The following is a 21,995-nucleotide window of genomic DNA, read 5'->3' on the forward strand; positions in this document are numbered from 1 at the left end:
AAATAGATTGAATATCTAATAATTCCATTAAGAAAACAATGATTTTCCCACGTAAAGATCAGAGTTAAAATGTCTTGTCTTAAAGGTATTGATCTTGAAGATTAGAACATATACAAAATTAAGAAGATTAATACAGGCCGGAGAAAACTTTTACGATATTATGTGTTTCAGACATTAGTTAGTATGAACATTTATCATATCAGTGTTTAATGATAACCATATGTAAGATATTGGTGTTTCTTATGAGTGAAAGCCATGATGATGTATTTTCTAACATCACCTGTATGTGAACTCCTATAGTAGTGTTATTTCCCTTCATACTTCATCTTTTTATTTTCATATTATAAGATTTGAACATCGGTAAACTACTGTGTGTGTCTTATCAAAGACTGTGCATAAATATATAAGTTATAACAATATAAGTTATATATGGTTAGCTACTGACCCCTTACCGCCTCCGGCCTCACCCCCTTTGAATTGTATTTATCCTCTTTGGATCCGTAATGGATCAGTAGTTAACTGTATAACGATTTTTCGCACGCTGGACCTTTTTTGTAGCGCTTTGTTGTAAAATTAACAATGAAACATATCAACATTACTATATGATGTAACCGTTTACGCGTCATGGACCCCCTAAGAATTTAATAATCTCCTACGGTCTCATAGGGGGTCACCACGTGAAGACACTTAACCAATCACAACGTGATATTTACCCGCGGTACCATACGGTGTAGTATATTGACAATCAGACAACTATCCAACAGTGTGTAAGCAATTAAGCTTTATGGTCTTTAACAGAAAGTTGCGCTTCAATTTGAAATGGCGAATTATATTTGTATATATCAACTCGTACATTTTTGTAATTGTAAATCACAAACAAAATAAGTATGATATTGTTGATCGTTTTAATGAGAACCCCTGAAACTAAAGTACATTTACATTACAAATTATTAATTAAAAGATATATCTAAACAAGGCACGTTCTCCTTTTATTTTTTTGCGAGTTTTTATGTAGCAAACAAAGTAGAATCTAAAAGCTTTAAACTGATATAACACACTTTAACGTGTTGGTTTTCATTTCGTGAATTACATCGTGAGAACCCTGTGTGAGGGATTGTCCAGACAACACTAAATACACTGTTTATTGAAACATTTTATTAATTGTTAGTGATATTTACACTAGTAACCCGAATTTAACTTGATCGGACAAAAACGCATTAACGCTGTTTAAATGAAATTAATCGTCATTTTATAAAGATTGACAAAAATTAAAAATCATTTTTAATTTATTTCAATGCATATCAAATCATTTTAATGCCAGTCAAATAGCTTCGCTTGCAGTCGTTCAATTTAATTCAAGTTGGCGGTAAGATACGTCAAACAAATAGGCCACGCCCCCGTTAAACTATTTCAAACTGGTATCAATTCGTTTTAAACCGTGTTGCGACCCGAGCTTTTAACAGGTAAATCATTCAAGCAAAACAACATCGATATATCTTTCGTTTATTTGTTTCAAACCTTATCGACTTAAAATTATATATATAAATGCGTGTATTCTTATTAAAGTGATATATTTCGCAATTTAAACAAATGAATGATCAATACACGTAACATATAAGGAATTTAAATAAAAATAATAAAATATTGATGCACGGTTTAAAAAAATCAAAACTTATGAATCTGTTAAAAATAAAATAGATGTTTAACATATTTTTGATTTGCCCAAATGTAGTAGATCTTTATCTCACATATTCGTTTCAAAACTCGCTGAGTGCTATGAAAACTTGTGCCCAGTAAGTAACGTATGCTCCATTGCAATATGTCTTACAAAACTTTAGGTATTCTTGTATATTTCCGTTTCTCATTTTCTGTCTTACTATAGTGTACTCGTTAATTAAATATAGACACGGAAATTAAAGTAACTTACAAAAATTATTTATTTTTCACATAGTTTAAATCGATGTATCTTATAGTTTCGGTCAACAACAAATATTCCCTAGCTGCATATTGATATATGAAATAGCTTGTAATAAAAACAATGATGTGTTAAATAATAAAATTAATGAAGATAATGTTGACATTTGTTGAGTCTTGCACACAACATTGTAAATGAAGGAACAGCTGAATAAACTTTTAAAACTGTGTCAAATTGTTATATCGGTCACTGACGCGAAACGGGCGTTAATTGTGGAAAAGTACACACTACGAAAATTGTGAATTGTGGTTCCGATCTGTAAAGGGATTATTGTGCTGTCATGCATCGTGACTTACAACAAGTCTTGCTATAAATGAACATATATTCTGTTTATTTTAGTCTGCGATAACGATGGGTTGGTTGATTTAAGTTTTCCGACCTTGACTTGCTCTAAGTCGACATTCTCTTACGTCTAATGCATTTAAAAAAAACCCGTATATTTACGTTCAGGGCATATAATATAAGTCTACCTACAAAATTAAAATCAACATCAACATTATTAAAATAAACAAGAATGGAAAAGAAACAATCATGCACTGTTGCTTTGATATATTTTTTATTAACTATATTTAAGGGGTAATGTCTAAATAAAACTAATTGTCGTACAAATAAAATATTTCATCTAGGTGCTTTCGTTGAAGTTCGCGTTACATATCAAAATGAATGTCATTGGTCGGAACTTTTGCAAACTTTCAATCCAGGTGTTCTCATCGAGGTCCGCGTTCATTTTTCAATTTAATACACAATATTTCATCTAGGTGCTTTCGTTGAGGTTCGCGTTACATAGTAAAAGGAATTTCATTGGTCGGAACACTTGAACACTTTAATCCAGGTGTTCTCATCGAGGTCCGCGTTCGTGTTTCAATTCAATACACAATATGAAGTCCAATATGGTAAAAAAAAAGAATTTTAAACTCTACGATGTCCGAGTAAATAAATAGAATTTAGAAAATAAAACACTTTTACGATTCTTCAAACACAATTCAAATACTATCCTTTTCGCTGATGAATAATTATTACTATGATTTGTTTACTATTCAATTTGGTAACAGTATACCTTACAATATATATGTCCTGATTTGATTTATTCCTCGAGAAAATAAATTTGATCTATTCACTTAAATCAATAATTGATCAACTTGAACTTTGAAATAGTTACAATTATATACCTTTTCACATCCTTTAATTTAAGGTAATTTAATCCAAAAAACTAAATAAAATTAATTGTATTATTTAATTTAGATTCTTTATTTCTTATAAAACCAAGTTAACGGTAAAAAGAAAGATATTTTACATATAATATTAACATACAGATTCTGCGTATGACAATTTGCACAACTTGAAACGAGCAACAAGAATGAGCGATTGGTGATCAGACTTGAGAACATACTTTTATTTATATATGATTCAAATTAATTTACACAAAATTTTCAAAACACAATATTTTTTTAAATAAACAAAGTGCCCAATTTCGAAACATTTACTCTGCTTACATAGTTAGGTTTAAGAAAAGGTCTTCTACTTTCTGTTAGAGCTGTGCAGTTTAAAATATAGTGAAATATATCAACCAATCTCTCGAGAGTTACAAAGTACATAGTACCTTTCCTGTCTCATAATTCTACGCCATCTACCAGTTTCTATAGGTAACCGATGATTTTCAGTTCTAAACCTTCATAACGTTATCTTATCTTTATAACGTAATACGTCTAAAATATTCTTCAAATTCAAAAAAAACAAACAGTTTTAAACATAATACTTTTGGAGAATATTCCATTTCTGATTTCCAAGTCTGCTGAAAATGATAAAACAATCTCTGTTTAATGCTCAACTTTAACCCTTTTGGATTAAAACTATAGTTACTCTGATTTAACCAAATATTTTAAAATCCATATTTTTTCAAGATATTTTTTATACAAATCAACCAATCGAAAGTATATATCTTTATTACCAAAGTCTATATAAACTATAGGTATACAATTATATCAACATCAATAATACATATAATACATACATAAACACAGACTATGTGACAGCAGAAGGTGTTGTAGAATAAACAAACATTATTTTAACATTTCGGATCTAAGCTTAAAAGATCTAAATGTAAATTTACCTAAATTACACAATTCTTTTACATTATTAGTACTCATCAGTTTAATAAACTTGTACATCGACGGTTTTTTCCAATAAAATGGCTTCATATAAATTGTTCTAAAACCTTGAAAACGTGGACATTTGAGGATGAAATAAAACTCATCCTCTATATCATTTTTACAAAAAGTACATATTCTATTATTTCTTGCTATACCATAAAATCTTCCATTTTCCATAGCTACAATGTAAGTAAATTCACCATCTACATTGAGTTTATAAATATATCTATATAGTTTACTATCAGAACTGTTTACAATGTTAGACCAAAAAATATACCATACGGTGTTCCACATAGGATAAGCGCCTAGCTCTCCATAAACCATAAAGCTAGGGTTGATTTTTTTCAAGTTTAACTTTCTAATGCATCAATAAAACTAAATCTCCAAATTTCACAGCCAAATAGCAATATATAGGCCTTACAATCTTATCAGAAAGATCGTACTGACATTTAATTACTGGTATAGATTAACTAAAATAATTGCTTCGTTTTTTTATTAATCAATCGATAAATTGAAGATCTGAATGGAATAAAAACATAAATAAAGAAAATATTTGTTTAACGCCATAAGCCAGGAGACTGTACAATGGCGGATCCAGGTTTTGTTCTGTAGATAAGACCTCCCGTTTGTTTGACGAAATTATTTTTCGATTGGGACATATGGTTTGAATCCTCTCTTTTCCGTGACCAGTGGTTGTCGTTTTTGTATATATTTTTCTATAAGTGTTTTACATCAATCAGGCCGATAGTTTTCTTGTTTGAATTGTTTGAATTCATATTTGTAATTTTGGGAAATGATATAAACGTTTATGCGGCTAGGTTTTTGCTCGTTGTTGAAGGCTGTACGGCGATCTAATTCATTGGCAAGTACACCACATCTTCTTACATTTATTCGTTAAATCATGTAGATCTTCATCAAGCCTAAATAAATAAATGATTTTGAAAATGTACTTATTGTAACTATACAACTTTTAATTCCAAATAATTATGTTTATCTAACATAGAATTATTATCAGCGGAGATATATACACACCAAGTCTAAATTGGTTTAAAAAACATACACATTATTATTGTCACATGTATATGTAATAGTGTGTTTTTATGTAAAAAAAATCTGTGAATATCTACCACCACTGTTACGGCCTTAAGAGATCAGCTGTTCCCGCGAGCTTTGAATAAACAAATCCAAACCAAAACAAGTACATCAAATGCATATTTTTAATCACAATCTTAATATAGAAACACTTAAATTGTAATACACATTTTTATGAATAATTCAATTTTATTAAATCTTTGTCAATCAGGCATGTACAGCAGCATCAAGGGATTTTAAATATACAATTCCTAATATACAATTCCTTGGCAGTATGACTTTGTATTCTTCTATCTTGTGACCTTATTTGAACTAAAAGAAAAAGAAGAAGAAGAAGTCTGGAATTATCGCTCTCTGTTCGACGGTCTAAAGATTACAGTGTGTTATCGATCTAGGTGTTCTCGTTGAGTTCTGCGTTCTAAATCGAAAGCATTTCATTGGTCAGTAGATTTGCAATCTTTCAATCCAAGGTGTTCTCAATGTAGTCCGCGTTCATGTTTCAATAGGATAAACTATATTGTAAGTTTTCGATCCGAGTTAACAAAGTAGATTTTTTTTATCCGAAAAAGACGGATTTTCTACATGTTCCACAATAAATTTGTACAACGATTGAATATTGCTAAATGCATCAAATTGTCCAGATCTAGATCGAACTTGCTTTGCTTCGTCGAAAGTACGAATATAGAAAAATCACAGATTTATATTAAAACTAGAACGTTCAAGAACAGTTAAAGAAATCATCACAAATTTTTTATTGTTAGTTATTTTGTACAAATATAACTATAATGCGAACCCGAAGTTGTAAAATAGCACGTGAAATCGCAACTAAGTGTGAACTCTTTGGAAAAGCGACGGAATACCTATTGTCAATTTCACTGAGTTCTGTTTCGACATCATTGTAATATATGTCACTGGACGTTAAAATTCAATCCTTAATTTCGTCTTCGTCAAATAGTGCTGTTGGTTTCTTTTTATTATTATTACATACTAGTATACATGAATACACCCCAAGTTATTCCCATGTAAAGTCATTTACTAGATATTTAGTGCAAAGTAAATTTTAAAAAGAAAGTCGTATTAGGTCGATAATGCTTCAAAATAAATATAAACTGAGGATACTTGTATAACTGCCATATTCCGAATTCCCGACATTCATTTATGTAAATGAAGAAAAGATAACTATGATCGGTATCTGTGTGAATCTACGTCTCAATCAAGCTTCATACAGAATATGAATTTTCTTGAATATGATTGCCAATTGAATAAACCATCCAGGAGATTAAACTAGCCCAACTAATTTGTGTGTGAACTATAACAACTGAAATCGTAATTATGCTGTAGTGTACGCTGGAGGTTTCTGTAATATGAAGGCGTATGGCAACCATTCTACCATACTTAGTTCAAAAGTACACCACCACCCTTTTCTTTGTCCATAATACGCTCAGGAACATACATCTTACTATTGTCCATGGATTGGTAGTAAATGTAACTTTTTAACTGTAGTCCATTTGAAATCAAAGTATCATACTCCTACGGAGGCTATCGTACAATACCCCAACTCCGCATTCATAATAGTCTAAACATACATAATTTAAATTTTAGATCCTTTTTTATGGTTTAGTTCAACCTGCAACACATTTTATTTGATGTTATCAATGGTAAACATGTAAAATGAAACAATAACTTACTGTAATACTAATATAAATATGTTGTATGGTCATACAAACAGAAATCACTACTAGACTAGGTGTTGACACGCTCAAATTAACAAAATTGTATTTCAAAAAACCAATGCACCAAATTGATTTCATAGGATTTAGTTTAACATTTCAACCAGTTCAAGGAATGTATTACTTGACAAGAACACTTAAAATGTAGGACAAATTCGGCTTACAACACGAACTTTGTTCAAATAATAGTACCAAAAATGTGACAAAATGACGGGTATTTAACAGAAGTATCGCAATCACTGATGGATTGGTGGATAGCTACTGTTTGTTCAACGTTCAGTGACAAGTATCTCATGTGCATATTACAATACCAAATTAAACTAACTTGAGCAGACGACAAAAGCGAAATTGTGACAAATGTTATTTCCTAGTGTTATTTAGGAAGTCAAACATGTATATGGAAAGTAAATTTTACTATTTTTTATTGAACAAGATAAGAAGATTACTATTATTTATTGAACAAAACAAGAAGTTCAATACCGGTAAAAGAAATTAAACCCGGTGAATGACACTCCTTATTGCTGAAATTGGGTTTGGGTGACCTTTATTTCTATTACGTTTTAAAACAATTATTCAAATTAAATATACAATTATTATACTACTTTTTTTTTGGGGGGGGGGGGAGGGGGGGGGGGGAGTCATTGACCCTAAAGAAATAACAACAAAACAGACCTATAGTATTTTGAAGCATTTTTTGAAGTATTCAAAAAAAATGAAACGTCTTATATTTTTTACAAATACAAGGAAAAAGCAAGTCTGTCCAAAAAGGATTGATATTTCAGAAAAATGTATAGTGTGTTCTTTGTAAACGTAAACCAGAATACATATAATTGTCTATACTTATAACAGTCACAAACCATGTCTAGAAATAAAAATCAGCAGTTTACCATCCATGCAATAATATTTTGTCGACAGTGATCGAGATAACTTTATCAGATAATTCAAATTATCGGACACTTAATTTTTTTCAGAACATTTTGTTGTTAATATCCGAGCCATAAAATACATGTATTATATCTGGCATAGTCCCAGATTATATTATCTGGTAATATGCATCCTTCATTTAAAGTCTTGTTTTTCTTAAACACTTTACATCGTATATCAGGGGCACTGCCGAAAATAATCTTTCAAAAAGCAAATTCAAGTTGTAACCTTTAGAACTTGTATGTCTGATAATTTGTTCACATGACAAGAAATTTTACAATAAACATTGGTCACGCACGATTGATTATGATGTGCCGTTACAATAGCCAGTTTGCACGCATCAGCGCACACATGTTTGTCGAATAGGTCGGTTGATTGGAGGAAAGTTACCGAAAACCACGCCTACCTTTAACAAATATCCAATCAAACGCCTTTAACATAAACATAAATAATACATGGGTAAAATTACAGAGATTTTGTTGCGTATTCAATATTTGAAAAAAATTAAACTCTTTATAATTCAAACTTAAAATTATAGAATATGCTCGTAATGCATTTTCGCAATTTACAATACATTTAATGTTATACATAATTTCACCTACCTAGTGAGGAAAAATTACAAATAAAAAATGTTAAGTATTTCATGATATATGCGCAGGTCCTGAGGCAGAAAATCGAATTATTCATTCACTTATATGATCTTCAAAAATAACGATTGCGGGATAATGGACAGGAATACTTCAAACGTAAGAGTGTGAACCATAGGTGTCAATAACTTAAGTACTCTTAGCTAGTGTCATTTTGTTGTTCTGGTAAGGGACAACATCAAAAGTTCAATGAAGGATACAAAACTGAATTCACATAGGTTTTTTACTGACCTCCACCCCCCCCCCCCCTTCTTAACTTAATTTGGTAAAAATTGATTGACCAATATGTAAAATCGATTTTAGATTAACAAAACTTGCAGTAAAGTTGACTCCCCCCCCAAAAAAAAACAAACAAAAAACAAACTATTTGATTTAAGTTTTTTTTATCCTACATCGATCTTTTGATGTCATCCCTAAACAAGTGAATCTTTCATTGTTGAAGACCCTTTAGGGAATATAAAGATGAACAGGAATAAAAACGCTGACCATTGATTATTTGTATTTTTGTTAAGCATTGACTTTGTGTGCGATTACTGGTCCCGTGTACGTTTACTCCATATTCCTTTATTTTCTATAAAAGCGTCTGTCTTGACAGTAAGTTGACACGACTTATGACATTACACCACGAGTTATCGTTCCTGACGCTATCGAATAACGTTCACACATACAAGCCAATGCAGCAGGTTCTGCAATCACAAAGTGATTAAATAATAAACAAAAATATTTTTGGAAACTATTTAAGAAATAATTCCTTCATGTCATGCTCTATGCTCATTTTAACATGGGTAGGCATTATATTTGTCTATATTTTTCACTGAGCGTAAGCGAGGTGTAAAATGTGGTCAAATATAATGCCTACCCATGTTAAAATAAGCATACAGCATGACATGAAGGAATTATTTCGATTCTAACATGAAAAATGTAATATATTTATAGGTCAAAGCGTACGAAAATACCGTAAGACTGTTTTGCTGTTCTCGTTTCCTCCGAGAGGAGTCTTTTTATTGCATTTCATATTTGAAAAGTTTAAAAACTACGAGCAGGGTAAATATATGTTGTTTGATAAAAATATATAATAAAAGTCTATGTTAGCTGCTTAAATGTAAATATTTTAAAGGATATCGATGGGAATAATGTTAATAAAAAAAGTACGTGCGCATGTGTCAAACATATTTTTTTGTGCTCATTAGAACACGGCTTTGTTAACAAAGCGTAATAAGGACGTCATATTAGAAATGACATGTTTATGGTAACTTTTTCTAGATGCAGAGTGTCGAAAGTTTTTATGCAATACGTAACGGTTAACTTTTTGACATAGGTTGCTTTATCGTGTTTCAGCAATTCTTCTGCTCATTTTTAACCTTTAAAAATGAATTACTATATACTTTTAATTCATATTCTGCTTTTTTTAATATTTAAGCATCTGCACGATTTATCTATATGTTCTTATGCAAAACAGACTGAGTTTTATCACTTTATTTCATTCTTAGTTTATTTTTGCAATAAATACTTTTCATGATGCATGCCGTATCCCCATGAATTATTTTTTTTGAAAATAGAAATCTTATATGTATTATCGAAACTTAGGATGATGTGTAAAAAAACGGGAATCCGTACAACTAATAATTCGTGTTTAAATGGTCGTCAAAATCACCGCTCGGGCAAAATGGAAAAAGGAAATTTATACAGTTTGTTAGTATGAAATTCAATGTAAAAAAGTGGTTTATCTTGGTTATTTTGCTGAATAACATTCTATGTGTTCCAAATGTAAACAGTCTCATAAATCCGTTATAGTTTCGGAAACATTTTAAAAATAAAGTGCTAGCTAGACCAAGTCTATACACAGGACATACAGTTACATCAGAATCAGGCCTGAGAAGGTTACCGTAGACTGAAAATACAAAGCAACTTAATTCTGAAAAAAAATAATAAAAAACATCAGGTCCCGTTAGAGTCTGATTAAAGCCAGTCCCAAGTATCCACTTGCGTCTATAAACGCAAGCTAATAGTTGGGACTGGCTTTAGTCACTAAGTAAGACTGGTTCCGTTACAAAAAAAATCTGGAAATTTACAAGCAAACGACTGACGTATTAGTCTTCAAATAGCAGAAAGAGACTGAAATAGCTATAGATCTTGAAATCATTTAGATTTTCTATTCGTGTTAATTTCCGCTTGCATGGGAACTCGCAGGTAGTGTAGTTTTTTTTTGTGCGATTTGAGTTGGAAATAAGGAACATGTACACAAGTTCGGAGACAAAACGACTGAGAGAGCATTAACATAGTTGCCTTTTTAGGCCATGAGGGGCATATTGCTCATAATATACCCTCATTATCCAGTGTCAGTCCAAATTTTTCTCAAATATCTTACCGGATCGGCTCTATTACAAAACCTACCTAGTATTGTATTCAAGTTAGTGCTAACTTAATCTCGTCCTGAACATGCATGAAATATTTGCCACAGGACGTAAAGCAACGAACAATCAATCCTACAATTAACACCCGTCACTTGAAACTTTAGTTGTTAAAATTTAAATCATTGCCTCTAATTTTTTCAAAGAAATCGACAAATTTTACGAACGTTTAGACAAAAAGAAATATATACGTTACCGCTTGCTAATTATGGAAATGGGGTTACATGAGACTCTATTTATAAAAAGTACAAGTACTAATAAAATAAAATATATATATATATGCAACATGTTATTTGTACATCAGTCTGTTGTTAGAATGATGAATAGAGATATGGGATATGCAATTTATAAGATAGCTACTGTTGGACATTTAACTACATCAAAACCAAATACACCAAGCAAATTGTGACTAATGCTAATTGGACGAGTAGCTTTTTAATTCTAATTTGCATGTAGTCAGTGTACTAAACGACTGTTCCCTAAAAAGGAAAGTATAATTATCACAGTAACATTTCAGTCTCCTAGTACATATTTGTTTAAGTCCTAATACTTTTGTTCTTCTGGAGAAAATTCCAACCATAATGAAATAAGGAGGTGCGGTAAAATTGCCAATTAATCAACTTTCTACCAAATACAAAATGACGGAAATGTTAGCTTGCTTACATTGCTACTTCATTTTATATCTCAAAATTACCATGCCATTATATGAACTGCATATTCAAAAATATGTTTTGTCACCAATATCCTAAAAGAGCACGTATCTTCATACTGTTTCACCCGTGTAAGTTCTAACGTCAATCGCGCACTTGGTGTATACATATAGGGTTTATACGGCTTATAATTAAGGAATGAGTGCTGTCTTTTTGCTTCAGGTTTAAATTATGTACCTGGTGTTACTGAAGTGTACTCATATTAAAGGTGCGCATATCGTCTTGGTTTTACACAACATTGTTTTTATTACAAGCTATTTCATATATCAATATACAGCTAGGGAATATTTGTTGTTGACCGAAAATATAAGATACATCGATTTAAACTATGTGAAAATTAAATAATTTTTGTAAGATACTTTAATTTCCGTGTCTATATTTAATTAACGAGTAAACTATAGTAAGACAGAAAAAGAGAAACGGAAATATACAGGAATACCTAAAGTTTGTAAGTCATTGCAATGGACCATACGTTACTTACATTCACAAGTTTTCATAGCACCCAGCAAGTTTTGAAACGAATATGTGAGATAAAGATCTACTGCATTCGGGCAAATTAAAAATATGTTAAACATGTAACTATTTTATTTTTAACATATTCAAGTTTTGAATTTTTTAAACCGTGCATCAATAATTTATTGTTTTTATTTAAATTCCTTATATGTTACGTGTATTGATCATTCGTTTGTTTAAATTGTGAAGTATATTACTTTAATAAGAATACACGCATTTATATATATAATTTTAAGTCGATAAAGTTTGAAACAAATAAACGAAAGATACATCGATGTTGTTTTGCTTGAGTGATTTACCTGTTAAAAGCTCGGGTCGCAACACGGTTTAAAACGAATTGATACCAGTTTGAAATAGTTTAACGGGGGCGTGGCCTATTTGTTTGACGTAACTTACCGCCAACTTGAATTAAATTGAACGACTGCAAGCGAAGCTATTTGACTGGCATTAAAATGATTGCATATGCATTGAAATAAATTAAAAATGATTTTTAATTTTTGTCAATCTTTATCAAATGACGATTAATTTCATTTAAACAGCGTTAATGCGTTTTTGTCCGATCAAGTTAAATTCGGGTTACTAGTGTTATTTGCTGACAGTAAACAGCTCTCTAAAATAATCATGGTAATAAGTTGTGTTATTTGTAAACAAGAGTTTCAAGATTGAATTCTTCAGGAATCATGATAATGAAAACATGACAGTCAACATAAAACGTGTATTGTGAAGGTTTATTCAGCAGGTCATTCACATATTCAAAAGTACACTATTAAACAAACAACATATGGAACTTCCATGAAATGTCAAGGCCTCGAAGAAAACAATTAATATGAATTCGTAATTAGAATTCAAGTGACACTAATGACAACGTGCTGCGTTGGAATTTGGTATATACATGCTTCCTTTTAAGAAATCGGTGTTAGTTAAACATGATAAAGGCAAAAATATCATTTGATACTATATTTAATAATATAATTGACAGCATTGTTATATTTGTCAATGACATAATATCAATCAAGATAGAAATTAGCGTTTGACATCTTTAAATAATAAGTAAAAGTAAAAGTGTAGAAACAGCATTTAACATTTTTAAAGTCTTTAACATAACATTAGTTGTTTATTAGCAGTAGAGAGAAGCATCCAGTGATTATTATCACAACGAACAATGTAAAATTTTATAGAATTTCCTTTTAAACAAGGAGTTGTTGATATTGCTGTTATACCATTCTATTTTTTTAATATTATTAAATTTTCTCGTCTTCTAATTACTTATAGTATATTGTTGAAGTTTTCACTCTCACTACAATTACAATATAAGACATACCAATAGATTTTAAAAGATTCGTATGTTAAAAGAGAAACGACAGATACCAGAGGATAGTCAAACTTACAGATTGGTCATTGGTTCTGTCCAAATAAGTGGTGCCCAAATCCTTAGACATACGGCAAATACGTAGTCGATTCTTGTTTATCAATGAGATACTGAAAAATAATAAATTATACGTCATTTTCACTTAAATATATTCATGAATCTGAGAATTGAATTCATGTGTCATGAGATTTAGTTATCAGAGCGATTTCCCAATTGGTTCCAAATGATTAGTTCTACGCAAATAGAAAAGTAGATGCTATTTGCAATGACAAATAATTTGTTTGATTATAACAGTTTTGGACGCTTTCAATATTTGATGCACGAACAATTAAATTTGAATTGAGCAATATTTAAAAAATCGAGCATTTCAAAAGGCAACAAGCTTTTTGTGAAGATGCTTTTATATATATAAAAAATGTCCACATCATCTGAGGTAGGAAATCACAGATTTACACAATTCAGAGCAAATAACAAACTAACAAAATAGTAGCCGTGACGAAAAAGACCATCTTTATCCGTCGTAGGAAAACCAAAGTTTTACGATTTATTAAACCTCAGAAATGAAAATATGGGTTTCACTGTTTACCATTATTTGTCAACGGTAATTAATTTTGTACATTGTCCGTCGAAGGCAGTTTATTGTAATACAAAATTATCATTTTGTTCAGCAGATATCGATGTTCGTTTCGACTACCGTAGGCTTATGATTTTTTATAAGGGTGACGTATTATTTCCTTGCGATTACACATGATGTTTTTATCTAATGATTATTATTTTTCTTTATCATATGTTTAGTAGATAATACAGAAGTTTTGCATATTTGATAAATAGCCTGCTGTTTAATCCTTATTACGCATCTTTGATGCGCACCCTTTATCGCATACCCTTAATCAAATCCCTACCCTTTATCGCATACTCTTTATCACACCCTATCTACTTTTTTAAAAAAAATATTCTCAAAATAGGTCAATTTTTTTAATGACGTCAGTGTTTTGGTATGTGACGCCACGAACGTCAAGTTTTCATATTGTATGTGACGTCACGAACGTCAAATTTTCATATTTTTTGGCACACTAAATGCAACTATAAAAGTGCCAGAAACACAGGATAAATCTTCAATTTTCAAATAAAAAAGGCTTATCTATTCGTTTGATGTGTTCGAACTTTTGATTTTGTCATTTGATTAGAAACTTTCCTTTTTGAATTTTCTTCAGAGATCAGTATTGTTGGTATTTCAATAGTTCTACTTTTGCTTTTAATTCATAATATGTATCACAAGACTTAATAAAGAACTATAAACAACGTGGTTGCTTCAGAACGTCATGATATATTGGAAAAAAAATGTTAGATTAGAAATAAGGGAATCCTAAAATAATATACAAAGTATTGTAAATCGTTGACTATGCATGAATATCGATTGTCCATAGTGTATGAAAAAAACACGACAGTGTGTCGATTATCATAAGCAGCTAGAATTACAGCTATACATATAGGCGTGATCGTTGACAATTTTCTTTTGTTACAAACAGATTAAACACTCGTATGGTTCAATTGAAATCTTCAAGTCACCTAACCACAAAAAAATCCACAGTTAACAATAAAAGAATTCGTCCAATGTCAACAGATACATTCGTATCAAGAGAATAGGGATACTCAGATTGGGACTAGTATCAACATACAAGTAACTCAAATTAATAAGTTGATGATCATCCAGACAAATCTATACTAATTGGACGAGAGTCAAACTATAAGAAAATATGCATGTTAGCAGATAGAGGACGTTGTAATCAGAATGTACATATTAAACCTAAATTATTATTGAGTGACATTGTTTCCAGTCAGAATATATATATCGATTTTCGGTGTATATATTTTCAAGGTTGTCTGGAAAATCCCTACGGCGACATGTTACTCACAATGTAATTCACACAATAAAAGCAAATATGTTATCAGAGACAGCTGCCTCGACATTCGTATCAACACTATATTATTATTTAATACAGTTTCCGGATCAGTGGACCGGATAATATCTTTGTACAGTTTTATCATTGTAGACGTATCGGATAGAAAAAGGATAGGTCATATAATTACAGTTGAGCAAATGCTTGCTTTGCTTGTACCAAGTCAGGAATATGACAGTTCTTGTCCATTCGTTTTTGATGCGTTTTGTTATTTGATTTTGCCATGTGAGTATGGACTTTCTAACTGATTTTCCTCTGAGTTCAGTATTTTTGTGATTTTGCTTTGCTAAGTTCAACATGTTCTATGTGGTATAGTTTCTCCTCTGATACTCCAGAACACAATACAGTTGTTGCAGTCAAGAAGATATATTATATTATGGGTTACATCTTAAATAACAAGTTGTTTGATAAGGATATCTTTTATCCTACAAATATGAATCAACTCCTATTACAATTGATGATATACAACACATATGTTTAAATTATTCAAAACAGGTGTCAATAAAAGAACAGTAATTAATTTTAATAAGATAACATCAGAAATAGAAAAGAAAATGATACCATCGTTAAATGATGTGTTAAAGTTGCAACTTACGCGTCATTAAATAATTCATATTTTAGACTTATTTTACTTTTTCTGATACATAATTAAAGCACGAATTTATGTAAATGCACAGTTTTGTGATCAAAATGGGCTTTGGTTCTTGGTGTATATAGTATTCAATGGTACCAGGATTATAACTTAGTACGCCAGACACGTTTTTCGTCTACATACGACTTATCAGTGACGCTCATATCAACATATTTATAAACCCAAATAAGAACAAAGTTGGAGAGCATTAAGGATCCAAAATTCCAAAAATGTTGTGCCGAATACGGCTAAGATAATCCAGGCCTGGGATAAGAACATCATTAGTTTTTTCGAAAAATTCAAAGTTTTGTAAACAGGAAATTTGTTAAAATGACCACCTTATTGATATTCATGTCAACACCGAAGTGTTAACTACTGGGCTGGTGATACCCTCGAGTACGAAACGTCCACCAGTAGTGGCATCGACCGAGTGGTGTAAATAGTTATCAACGTTACCAGGATTATTATTTAGTACGCCGTGAGAGTCACTCTTAAAAACCCAATCTATATGACTAATTTATATGATCAAAGTCAATGATAGCATCATCAATGGACAGTTAGTTATCGGCAATGAATATTTAATCTTTAATTTAACACCAGCTTTTATTTAACCAGTTGATCGAAAGTTAATTGCTAGATTGCTATCTACGATATGAATTGTAAAAAAAAACATAAAGAGTTGGGTTTAAAATCATTAGGGGTATTTTATCGGATGCTTTCATGAAATATATCTTTTTTTATATTAACTCTGTATACTAGTATCCATATTTATCTTCATTTTTTAAAACTATAGAATATAAAGATAAAAAAGTATTTTTTATCAATAGAAACTTTTTGCTAATTGGCTGTCTTATAATTGCTATTATAGCGTTTTTTTTTTTATCTCGATGGTTAGCTTTACCACGTTAACAACACTGATGGTGTAAGATTGAAACCCCAACGTAACAAAACGTTTGACCTAAAACCTGTTTGGCTAGCAGTGCTTCCTCTCTGTGATAGTTAGAGGTGTTAAAAAATTAATAGCTTATATTACTCTGTTTTTCAAAAGCAAAATAATGTTGTGAGGTTGTCTTCGACTAATGCAATTGGAATATTTCTTCTTGCATTTCTGAAAATAACATGATACAATACGTCATAACAAACCAATGCTTAAACACTACAAGCCTATTAAGAGAAATATATTTTGCAATTAAATGAGAGATATCGTCTTTGATGCTATGTGTATGGTAATGTATGGTTATGTTAAGAACACAATGCCATTGTTAAATCTAAGCACCTTGTGTGGTAAAATGCTATCAGGTGAAATCCAATCGACTCCCGAACGTGTTTCATTCCAGATGTAATTCCGAGTTTAATTGACATTTCGCCATTTCGTAATTGTTTATTTCCTGCCAGATTTACATATAACAGGTCATTACTGATGAGTTTTTGACGAAACAAACACATTATTATCAAGAATGAAATATTTAAATACGGTCATACAGTAAGGTGATTGGCATACAATGATTAAAAAACACGAACTTGTTTTTGCAATAAAAGGTTATCAACAACTTAACATGCAAATTTAGGTGCTTTCGCCAGAATTGTCCTTTTTTAAATCTTTGTTTGATCAATAAATATAAGAAGTTAATATATTGGGTGCCTTCAGCGGACTTTAAATTAGTAAATTCAATTTTATAAAATCTCAACTCGAATAGTTCTGTTTTATCGTTCACGAACACATTTGTTTTTCACCCATGCATTGTGGCTACTATGCCGTTTGGGAAGCGTTGTTGTATCGTTGATATTTTCTCTTGACAAAAACACTCATTTGATCACATCAACGTTTGTGCTGTATACTGTTGTTTTGATGTTTATCGTTTTATTTGTCGATTAAAAGAGTAGTATAATAATTATTTCTTCGCAATTATAGAGCTAAGAAGTCCTCATAGGATAAATGTCAGTCAAAAGAAAATCATATTGTGATAGTTTATTCGTAGTGACTTTTGCAGCGTGGCCTTTACGGAACATGTTATTCTTTTATTAAATGGTTAACTAAAATACATTACGCGGAGTACTATTTTTGTGTATTTTACTTTTTAAAAAATCGTGTCAAAGATAAGACAGGTGACTGACCCGATATGATAAAGAACACAATACATGTAAGAAGATAGACATTTAATAACATATGTTAGTCATATCTTCTTCATTTTCTACATTTTGTCAAGATTTTGTTTCCATACGGGAATTTGGAGTGAAACCTACCCCGGACTGAAAGAAATGACTAATACAGAAAAAAAAATATTAACAAAAGTCTTTTCATCAATTAGCATGACAAAAGAAACGTATAATATAGGTTCTACGAACAATGTAGAAGCGCATTAATCAAGGATAACAATGTGAACGTTGTTTGCATTATTCAGGGGTTATATTGCTTTGGTAAATTCATTGTTAATTTTTGATTGATGAGATCTGATTATGAAATATGCATACATCAAAGATTCCCAGAATAAAAAAAAACTAAAAAAAAACCAACATCTGTGTACAAACTAAACAGAATATCAATTATTTACCTAGTACAAGCACTTACCATTATAATGATTTATGTTATTCATTCATTTGAGCAAAAACAAAATCCGAGATAAAGAAATTAAATGAAATAGTGACTTAATGACATAAACGTGTAAAACAAGAGTTAAAAAGGAAAAAAGTGGAAGATACCAAGCTTTTGTTTCTGTTAACGCACGTTTTGTATTTACAGGAAAACTTTGCAAAGTGGCATAGTAAATGCATAAAATTGTATGTCCGTATATTTGAAATTATTCAATTTGTTCAAAGAAAGTAACATGGTTAACTTTATTGTTAAGGTAGATAGAGAACGGATAATTGTTTTGTTTTTTACACTATGATCTAGAAAATCGATATACTTATGACTCGTAAAGCTTACAAAATCCTTTTCAGTATACTAGATATATTAATCATTTGACGTATTAATGAACTGAGATTGTAAATATTGCGTTTTATCAGTTTCATCTAATTACTTCTGCTTAATGTGTACATATTTCAGTTGATTTTTAGTCTTTTTCTAATTTTCCAATTATCATGGCGTTTTTAAAACTCTAAATTCTAATTTGGTATAGACCTTTGATAGCATACCATTTTTTTTTTGTAACCTTAAACACATTAATCTAAAACAGCTGAGTTACATTTAGATAATCATAAAATAAGATTAATATCATGTATATATAAGTTGGGCTGGGATCACACATAGTACATGTTGTGTCATAATCTTGTTACAAAGATATGTACAACCCGGATATTTTTGATATTCATTAAGAAGAAAACAGACAAAATATTTCAGTCAAGACATTAAAATAAATGATTTATTTTAGAAACTGACAAATCCAATTTATAGTATGAATCAGTGGGCAAACAGGAACACGCAAATATCATGCAGGCGACAAATACAATGGAAGACCAGAAAAAATGACTTCCTTTTGGTAAGAATAGATTGAATATATAATAAGTCCATTAAGGAAACAATGATTTTCCCACGTAAAGATCAGAATCAAAATGTCTTTTCTTTAATGTATTGATCTTGAAGGTTAGAACATATAGACAGTTAAAATGATTAATTTGAGGAAACTGTAACGATGTTATGTCTTTCAAACAAGTGTGTAATGTTTACCAACTGTAAGATATTGGTGTTTCTCATGGGTGAAAGCCATGAGGTCGTCTATATCTTTATGTGAACTCCTGTAGTGGTGTTATTTCCCTTCATACTACACTTTTTTTAATATTATAAGATTTGAACATCGGTAAACTACGGTTTGTGTCTTATTCAAGACTGTGTATAAGAACAAGGCAGTGTACATGGTGTAGTAGATTGACAAGCAGACAACTATCTAGCAAAGTGTAATGATTTTAATGTAGCAATGTAGCCTTCAACAGAAAACTAAAGTGGCATCACAACCTGGAAAGAAGAATAACATTTTGCCATATCGACATGCACATGTATTGAGAAGAATCATGATAATGTTGATCATTTAAATCAGAACATTTGAAACTGATGTGCATTTCAATAACAAACTATCAATTAAAAAACCATATCGTAACAATGCACGTGATTCTATTAGTTTTTTCGTGTGTTGCTTTGTAAGACCACAAATAAGGGGATGGGGATGGGGTGAATTTGGGGAAGAGACAACCTTCATTAGATATTTTTGCCGACATGTTAAACATGTCAAGTTAACAAAAACATCATTTCCAAGCTCATTATAGGAGGTCATGTTTAATATTTTTGTTTAATCGAAATTCTTTTTAACAGTAAAAGGCCGTAACCATCTAATATTAATTATTAAAAAATCTGATGTATTGCTCAGTTGTACTTTGTATAAAATAAAAAATGGTGTCAATAATCTAGTGTTCTTTCTTTGTCGTGATGTTTGTTTTAAATCATCGTTTTCAATTGACCTTCAACATCGTATGAAACACAAGTATCTTTATTTTTATAATATATTAAATAAAATAACATGCTGAACTACGTGTTAATAAGAAGATAAACACGAATGATATCAAGTGGAGTTTGGGTGGTAGGAATCAAATAAATCATGCGTTCTGTCATTATACTGTTACTGTTATAAGATAATGTTGCATGGTTTCATTAATGCTATTAAGATGAAACAATTCAAAGGAAGGATATATCAAACAAGACTTTAACATAGAATCTACATTATTATTTACAATTAAACATGTTCAGTTAACAAAGTTCACGTAATATTGTAAAAATGTGGAAACATGTGTCTATTTAACCATCCTTCACCAAAATGCAAAGAGATAGGAGAGATAAGGAAAACAAACTGTGTGTAAGACAGGACGGAGTAACTGATTTCAATATGATTTTATTACTGAGGATTATTATCAGATTGTCTTTTGTATAAGGTAATATAAAGATCAAACATAGACTGTCTTTTCTGTAAACGACGACTTGAACCTTACTCTTATAACTATTGACAGCACAAATACGTATTGGTAATGCTTCAGTAACAGGATAAAAGAAAGGCGAATCTGTTATCTTATTATGTTCTGAAATATATATTTTGGTAAGAAGAAGGTATAATGTTGTCATACAAAAAACAAAACGAATATACCTATCATATTTCAATTTGTCTTGTGTCATTATTTTAAGAAGACTATTGTTTTCAATACACACTGGTGCAATGTATTTACTTAGAACATGAAATTATCAGATCATTTTATCAGAGGTACGTCATTTGATGTATAGGACCTGATTGATACAGAGATACCAACACCAAAAACTGTCTTATTTCAAAGCTTTATAGTTTAAGTGCTAAATCAATAAGACCAAATACATACTTAGTTTACATTAGTCACACTGTATGCCAACATTGCCCATGTGAAATTATAAAATTGTTTCGTATAATCATTGAACGACAAAGTTTCTTCCTATGTGACGTATACATTTGATGACGTCAGACACGGGAAGAAATGTATATATTTTTATTTGATAGATGCTTTTGGTTTTTTTTGTAAAATTGTAACAAGGTGATGAATGATGTACCCATTTTTTGACTATTTTATTTAGTATGTCTGTTTAGTTCACGCATCGTTGTAAATAAAACGGAATTTGATGAGATTGTCGTACAAAGTGAGAAGTTTAGTGCTATAAAACCAGGTTCAATCCACCATTTTCTACATTTAAAAATACCTGTACTTAGTCAGGAATACGACAGTTGTTGTCCATTCGTTTTTGAATTGTTTTGTCATTTGATATTGCCATGCAATTAGGGACTTTCCGATTTAATTTTCCTTGGAGATTAGTATTTTTGTGATTTAACTTTTTGCTGATGTCCAATCCTCGTAAATTAATCAATAGGAGAAGT

Source organism: Mytilus trossulus, unplaced genomic scaffold (assembly GCF_036588685.1).
Source record: "Mytilus trossulus isolate FHL-02 unplaced genomic scaffold, PNRI_Mtr1.1.1.hap1 h1tg000210l__unscaffolded, whole genome shotgun sequence".
NCBI classification, from domain to species: Eukaryota; Metazoa; Mollusca; class Bivalvia; order Mytilida; family Mytilidae; genus Mytilus; species Mytilus trossulus.